We start from the raw sequence: 8,382 nt of genomic DNA on the forward strand, positions 1-8,382 counted from the left end.
TGCAGGCTTCAGAAACCGGTAATGCTGTCGCGGCCTATCACTGATAGATTGGCCCGTCGGCCCGACGTAAACTTTGACGCATCGCAGAGGGAACTGGCCGGTACCCCACACCTGTGGCAGAGAGGGCGTACTGATGTTTCATGATTGGTTGTGCACGCAACCCTCTCCGCCACGTGCTCACAGGGTTGGGATAATTTGCAGGGATAAGGCAAGTCGAATGTCATGCTTACCCGCCACCCTTTTCAAGTTATGGACCCTGTTGTGCACATGGGACACTACCTCAGATGGGCTTAGGACTACCGGCTCTTGCCCACACACCTTGTTCGCCAGCTTCCAAAACAACGTTTCCGTCACCGCCTGTAGTATGGGTGGTGGAAAGCGTTATATTGCTGCAATTTTTCCACTTGGCGCTGAAAACTCTCAGCCGTTTCGTGCTGACACGTTTCACAACAGCTGATCTCACCATACAGGCCGTGGCTATGCCCCTCTTAATTAGAGGCAGGAAGAGAAGGGTAAAATAGCCTTCTTGGAACACGGCATATAGGACTAGCATACATGGTTATTCACAACAAAAAATGATAAAAATATAAAAACTGAATGCTCTCTCTTCGCTGTTTATCAAGGATGAAGTTTAAATATTACAAACAATGCTTGAAAACGTCAAGCATATCTCCCGCGACTGTGTCCCAAGACGCTGAACAATCAGCTCTTAGGACAAAAAAAAAAAAATAGTCCGCACATCTCAGACGCTTTTAACACGATTTGTCGGTCTACCTGGATCCGGCGATCAAAACTAGCCAGGAAAGTTTTGCACAAGACTAGGTGCCAAACACAATCCAATGCAGATGCACGGTTGCCGGGTGTACAGTATACCTTCAAGATTGGTGAGGGTTGTACTGAGGTAAGCACCTCAATAGCTCTAAAACACAGTCTCTGGAAACGCCACTCTAGTTCTGAAATGGCACATCGATGGGGTCGATAAACGCTCAAAACAGGTTCATCATGATGGACGGAGTCTATATTCAATCTTGATCAAAATGCTGTTGTTCACCCCAATAACACCTTCTTGTAGCACAGCTTCCACGCTATAGGCGAACTCACCACCTTGTACTGACCTTCAGGAATGAAGAGGCTGTTTAGGTGCTTCGTGAGGTATTTGCTTAGGACAGCCTGCCAACTGCTATGTGGATGGCCATGGATCGCAGAGGGCACGGGACCTTATATGCGCCTTTGCTGAGGAAAACGAAATATGTTGATTAGTCTTACTTTTTTTTTTCTCTCTCTCTCTCTCTCTTTTGCGGCCGTGCGCTCCGGCGGCGACGCCTGCGTAGTAGTGTCACCGAGGTAGAAATTATTTTCTATCAGAGGGCGGTCATTGAGTCTACAGGTAGCAGCTGAGTACGGGTCAAGGTTTACGCAATATAAAATTGAAATTAGGTTCAAATCTCTGAACCGAAAAGTTAAAGTTCTTAAAAATTCAAAAATCAGAATGCTTTTAAAAGCCATGCATTTTCAAGTGGAACAGCATTGCTACTCCGTTTCCAAGAAACCTTGAAGCTCTGTTTTCTGCAGTGTATCTATATTTCAGTTCTTTGAATTTCAATCATATTATCGCTTACAAACCGTAACGCTGGTAGTAAGGAAATGTCTATAAGTCTAATGAGCAGAACACAATTTTCACGCACCAGCACCTAACATAATATCAGCACTTCCGCATACTACCCTACCATAAGGTGTTCAATGCTTCATTGCTTGAAATTTAAGTGTGAAAAATAGAACGTGCTCTTGCAGTTGTATTTGGCTCAGTAGTCGACTTAGGACTGCATTTCTATATCCTCTGGTTATTTCCTTTTATAGAGCGCACCCTATATAGAATGCGCAGGAGTGAATGGCCCTAAACCATTACAGGTTTTTTATTTGTTGTAAAGATCTGGGCTGTTCCGTTTTCTTGTGGCCTGTATAGCTACTGAAAATGGCAGGCATTCAAATTAGAGATAAGTAAATATTTTTCAGTGGTACATCAAAAGAAATAAATATCAGTTATTTTAACCGGCCCCCAGAAACTGTACAGAACAGCTCCGTAAGTGACACACAAAAATAAAAAAAAAAACTTGCAGAAGCATTACAGACTAAAATGCAAACACTTCTGCATCAACTTTCCTGTTTGTTTTTTGTTTTTTGCTTTTTTTTTACAGGCAAAGAGCGTGCCTATCTTGCCACGAAAGCATGTAACATGTGAAATGTTTCTACAGTTGCTTGCTGGCGGTTTTATTTTGTTTCTCCGTGTACATGTAACATAATAGAGCCGCTATTCTACCTCAGACAAGATATACACACAGATTGCTGCGTCCATGTGTCTGTGTGCTTGCTATATTTCACCTTGCTCTGTTTGGCTTTGGTGTTGCTGTGCAAATAAAGTCGAATTTCCTTTTATTGTGCAGTGCGACATATCACACTTGAGATATGTGCTCAGTAAAAGACGTCATAGAAGGGAAGGTTATCACGATTTTGAGGTAGTTATGTGCAGAAATAAAAGCTGTATACAGCATTGATGATCGCTTCGTTTTTGCAAATAAACGTTTTACAGCTATGTAGTTTTCCTGCGTGCTTATTTCTATATTATTGCAGCACTTACGCACTGAAGCAAATTACACAGCTTCGCGGGAAATATTAAGCAGTTCCTAGAAATCAGTGTCCTGTGAATTGCGTGACATCGAATGAAAACAAGCTCGCTTATTTCACCTCTCAAGGTTACAAGATAAACAAAGGAGACTGGATACAATGCGAAAAGCTCCATTAAATGAAGCCTGGTAACGGATATCATAATTGGCATGACCACTGCAGCGTCGTTACCTTTGGTTTGCGCCCGTTCCGCGATCGATGCTCTTCCTGAGCTCGGAGATTTAAGTTGACACCGAAAAAGTGTAATGCCCAGCAAGTAATACCACAAATGAGCTACAAGCATGTGCCCAAGAGTGGACATTTAACACAGCGGTTGTGGTGTCTTGCCAATTATATACAGGAACCGATGGCACTTGGAGGCATGAGACTTGCTCAAGGAAAGGCGAGCTGGGCTTTATCTCGATACCGCATTGAGTGTGTTTGTTTTCAGGTACAAGGTGCAAACAAGCTGTCCCACTCAAGAGGCCCTCGACAAGACAACAGGGCGCCGCAGCACACAATCAGTTTCAGGCGCCGACCCATCTCGTTCGCTGAGTGCAGGCGGCCGCCGCCGCTAATCGGGTGTCGTCCGATTCCGTGGACGCCGATTTCCAAGTCCATTGTCAAACCGTATCTGCGATCAACTCTTGTCGCCGCTTCCGCGAGGGCGCGATCCGCCGAGGAAGAGTGCCGAGCTAGCTGCTTTGGAGAGCGTCGTGCAGCAGTACAATATAATTTCAAGTTGGCGCTATTTAAAAACAGGAGATTTCTATGTACCTCTAATCATGTCATATTGAGTACACTCTGTATTCTGGTTCCACATACATTCCGGTTATTAACGGAACCTTTTTAAAAGTTCCACTTATAACTGGGACCTATGTGAAACCAGGTTAAGAGTCTAGAGGTATATTATGGCAGCGGCCGCAACCCTGTTTCAAATACGACGCTCTTAATATCTGTATGTATATCCATCCAACTTTTATAAACTAAAGAAGCGTGTTCTTTCTTTTTTTTTTTTTTTTGACAGTTGGTCTAGATGAAAGGACTCCAATGTATGGAGCTTATAGGTAAAAATTACGAGGGACTTTAGTGACTAAAGTAGTGAAAGGCGAAAACCTGATTTCTGCTACGCAACTGACATTAATTAATTAATTAGTTAATTAAATGATTTGTAATTGTGTAAAGAATTGATAATTAAGCTATTAATAAATTATTGATCAAGTAATTATTTAATTACTTAATTAGTCATTGGCTGGTAATTATTTGATTATTTAATTAGTTATTGATCATTGATTGACATATGGCTATATAAAACGCGCATTCGTGCATGGTGTGGTGGTGCTCTGTGATTGGTCGATACCTCTATGATGTCATCCCGCCTCGGCCAATCAGAACGCCGCAAAAGCGGGACACATTTGGCCATGACAGCATAATCCATTGAAGGTTTTCGCCTTTCCTTTCGTCCCCGTTTGTCCGAGCTGTGTTTTTTTTTTTTTTTTTTTTGGGGGGGGGGGGGGAATGTATCACCAACTCGCCCGCTTAGCTATCCTGTTGAAAGGAGATCGTAAGCTTTCTGGCTGAGGAATTTTTCTACCTTAGGGAGCGAGAGTTCCTTCGCCATGGTATTGCCCTTTTGCTTTCGTGTCGGATGGACGTGTCCGGGTGGATTTTAATCCACCTTGGTACCCTTAATATAATGTATATATTTGTGTCAACTGACTATTGTATACATCTCAACACACATGTGCATCCACACATGTCGGATGGAAGTGTCTTGAGTGGTTTTTAACCCATCTTGGTACCTGTAATATAATGCAAATATCTATGTCAACTCACAGCTGTATACATCGCAACACACATGTGCAATACATACGGTGCATGCGATTGCTGTATATATTTATATCTATTTTTATTTGGCAAATTATTCTACAACGTCTATAAGGCTTTCATGTACATTGCCATTCAAAATTATATGTATTATTATCACGAACAGCCAAATTTTATTCTCTACGTAAATACTGATCTGTGATGTATTTGTTCGTTAGGAAGTATTTTATGTCCACTTTCCTTTGCTCTTATACGTGGACATTTTCTGTTTTGGTCATTTGTCGCCGCTCATGTGAATGTCTAATGTCTAATAAACACAAAACAAAATAATCTTACCTTCAGGAGAATTAGAGAACTGGGAATGCATTGCGAGTCACACAGTGTGACTCAGAATCCAACCACTTGGGCTCTTAACTATTGACAAATACTGTACTATGCCCACGGAAGAACTTCCTTCGGTGTTTTGGCAGCTCTTGTCCCGTCCGGTTTCTGCCAGCCACCTCTGCCCGCCGGAATTGGACGCGGATTTGGTACCGGGAAAATTGGAAAATTGGCACCGGAAAACGAGCAAAGCAGCGCGGCAAGCGCTGCTAAGAATGGTTAGGTTATGTTTATGGGGTTTAACGTCCCAAAGCGACTCAGGCTAGTAGAGATGCCGTTGTAGAAGGCACAAAAAATATCGACCAGCTGTAGTTCTTTAAGGTGCACTGACATTGCACAGCACACAGGCGCCTGTACTTTCCGCCTACAGCGAAAAGCTGCCGCCGCGGCCAGGATTCGAGTGCCACAGCAGTCGAGTGCCCTAATCACTGCACCACCTCAGCGGGGTATTATAATTAGCTGGCGAAAGACGGAAAGCCTAGACTCAAACCCTATAGCAATGCTTCCGCGTGCGGCCGCTGCACGCAGCAAGTCCAGAACCGCAAGCTCTCAGCAGAGTGCTTGCTAAGGGCTGTTAATCCCTTCAAGTCGGCTACTTTCTGCAGGCTGCGGTTGAATTTCACAGTTCGTTTATTTTATATTTTTGTGCTTTGTCCTGAAGACGCACATATACATGCTCGTCGTAAACGCATAAAGCGCAATCCGAGCGAACGGTTTTCAGTGCTTTTTGAGCAGTGGAATAGCTAACGTAATTTTAGATACCCTGAAAAATACCCGAGAAGTTCCAAATGCATGCAGCGTCACCTTTCATTTGGTTAATCAAAGATAATATATTTTCTTGTTCAGGTGATCATGCATGAGGTGGCTAGAGTCAGGATTTTTCGAATTTCGGAAGGCAGGATTTTTCGCACTAACAATGCACAAGAAGCTGATGCCTTTTCGTCAATGTTATGCTCATTCTCTGCCGACAGCTATAGCCGGCCGGCGGCAGACTGCAGCGTACGGAAAGCTGCCGCAATCCCTTTCCGCTCACAACCCACAGGAAGAAATTCAGCAGCGCAGAAAATTGGACGACCACAGCAAAGACAATCACAATGTCGCCTGCGGTCCTATTTTGAGCGCAGTTTCTGAAAAAAAAAAAATAATGAACGCGAACAACTTCATTGCGCACTGACCCTTTGTGACCAAAGTTAGTCCAATGTTGGTCTTGAATAAAATACGCTCAGTGCGACAGCTGCTTGCGTGCTCGATGTTTCCGTACGCACTTCGCATATTGCCACCAAAATGAAGACGTCGAAGGGGTCACTAAAGTATCACAATCACAACGTCCTGTTTCTGTCACTGTGTCGTTGTGTCCCTTCGAAACTCTGCTCACTTTGTTGCGTTAGCAGACTAGCAGTACGTGTCTCGCGTGAGAGAAAAAAGTCATCTTTACGTTGAAGCCTCGCATACTTAAAAAACCAAAATAAAAACACTTAAAAACTGCGCGAGGTGGCAAATACCCACACAGGGCGATCGGCCAAGAATAGGGGTGCAAAGAGGCTTTATTTATTTATTTATTTATTTATTTATTTCCATCATTCAGAATAAAATTAGTGTTGAGGAAGAGAGCTTGAAACAAAAAGATGAATCAACAAAATAAAAAGGAGAAATCGTAAGGCACGCAGGAGATGAACACTGTGAGATTTGTACCCAAGTGATTATAACCCTCATAATAAATGTTCATTAGCAACGCAGACGTTTAGAGGGCCAGTCAGAAATTTTTAATGGCGGTGAAAACAGACCTGTGGCTGTACCGAAATATGGTGGCGCCAAACGACAATAAGATCGGGCTGTTCAAATAATACCAAGCTTTTGCAATGGCTTCTCCAAAATCAGTCTTCTCATCCTAGTGAAGCGGCGGCTAAAACAGCGAGAAATGTTCTATTCATTCCTATTCAGCGCAGAATGCACAGACGGAAGTATCTGTGCATATAGAAATTGATGAAAGGGATACGGCAACGCAGCTTGCTTAAGGATATCTCAATCTGCCGTGACTGACATGTTTTATTGCTCCACGAATAACAAAGATACAAATAATTACCAGATCTTAAGCGATATCCAGTTTGCGTGCTTAATAATATGCGTCTACGAAACCACGCTGCTGTGACGTACGCTGCATAGTCGGGAAAGTCGGTAAGGCGGGGCCATTGAGAGACGCGTTTGCCATTATCTCGTGCTGTGTTTTGCATCTTTTCGTCTTCATCATTTTATATACCCATGCGTACGCACTGGAAACCAAGGGGAAAAAGAAATACTTGAGCCTATCGAGATGCTTTCTTGTCTATGTATGAAGCCTCAAATCAGCAAGTGTTGTCGCGAAAAGCATTAAATAACTGAAGAGCCACCTGCCACAGTTGGCAGGTGGCAAAACAGAGAGAGGAAGATCTTCCCTTTTGCCTTGTAGGAGATACGTTGCGAGAATAGAGACTGTGATGTAACGGAAAACCTGGTTATGACGAATAACGGTTAAAACGAAGTCATTGATGTACTCCACATTACTACTTAAATGGAGTCAAAAAGGCGTATACCTTTGCATTTTCTCCATTTCATTACAATTTATAGTCCTTAATTTATGCCCTGATTTAACCCCAGCATCATGGTCACCAAGATTAACGAAGAGACACTAAGTTAAGCAAAGTGACTAAGGTGGAGTACCTTCGTCGCATTTGATTCAAAGAAAGTAAATTTTGGGTTAATTATTTTTGCGGGCCACTTGAATATGAAAGGGCTTTGGAACATTCATGAGCTATTTTTTCAGCAACACCGCCAGCTTTCTCTGCAGGAAAGGCGTCGGTATTTTCCCGAAGAATAATTTAACGGTCTGCCAAAAGATCAAATCAGTCGATATTGTCGACCATAAACCCTGACTGCTCATTGGAGCGTCAAATTCTAAAGTTAAAGCTCAGCTACCTTGGTCATCTGATGAGAAGAGAGGAGTCGCTGGAGAAAGATTTGATGTTGGGAAAGGTTGAGGGTCGCCAGAGAAGGGGTAGGCAGTGAACGCGAGGGTTAGATGGCATCCTCGAAGCACTGCAGATGAAGTTATGTGATGTTAGGAAGATAGTGAGATACCGGAAAGCGTGGCGTGACATGGTCCATAGGGTCACGAAGAGTCGGACACGACTGAACGACTGAACTGAACTGAATTTAACGGTCAGGCGTAGTTTATCATTTCTCTTCAGTTTTCTTATCCGAAAAGTCGCCGCTGTAAAAATAATTTCAGCAAATTTGCGCGGATTTTCCGAGTCTCCCATATCCTTGAAACGTCGCCTCTGTGTTTCCCGCGAAAGATGTCTGCGCGGAGGCAACGATAACCCGGCCGTCACGTTTCCTCTCCTGTATGTAAACCTCACCGTGGGCGGCCCTGCTGCGTTTCCCTCGCCACGCCGGCAGAGCTCTTGACGACCTTATCACTAATGGAAAACCCTCGTCGATACGTATACGTTCGCAATGTGAGGCAAGGGTGCCACC

Source organism: Amblyomma maculatum, chromosome 2 (genome assembly GCF_055883805.1).
Source record: "Amblyomma maculatum isolate TAMU_Amacu chromosome 2, ASM5588380v1, whole genome shotgun sequence".
Lineage (NCBI taxonomy): Eukaryota > Metazoa > Arthropoda > Arachnida > Ixodida > Ixodidae > Amblyomma > Amblyomma maculatum.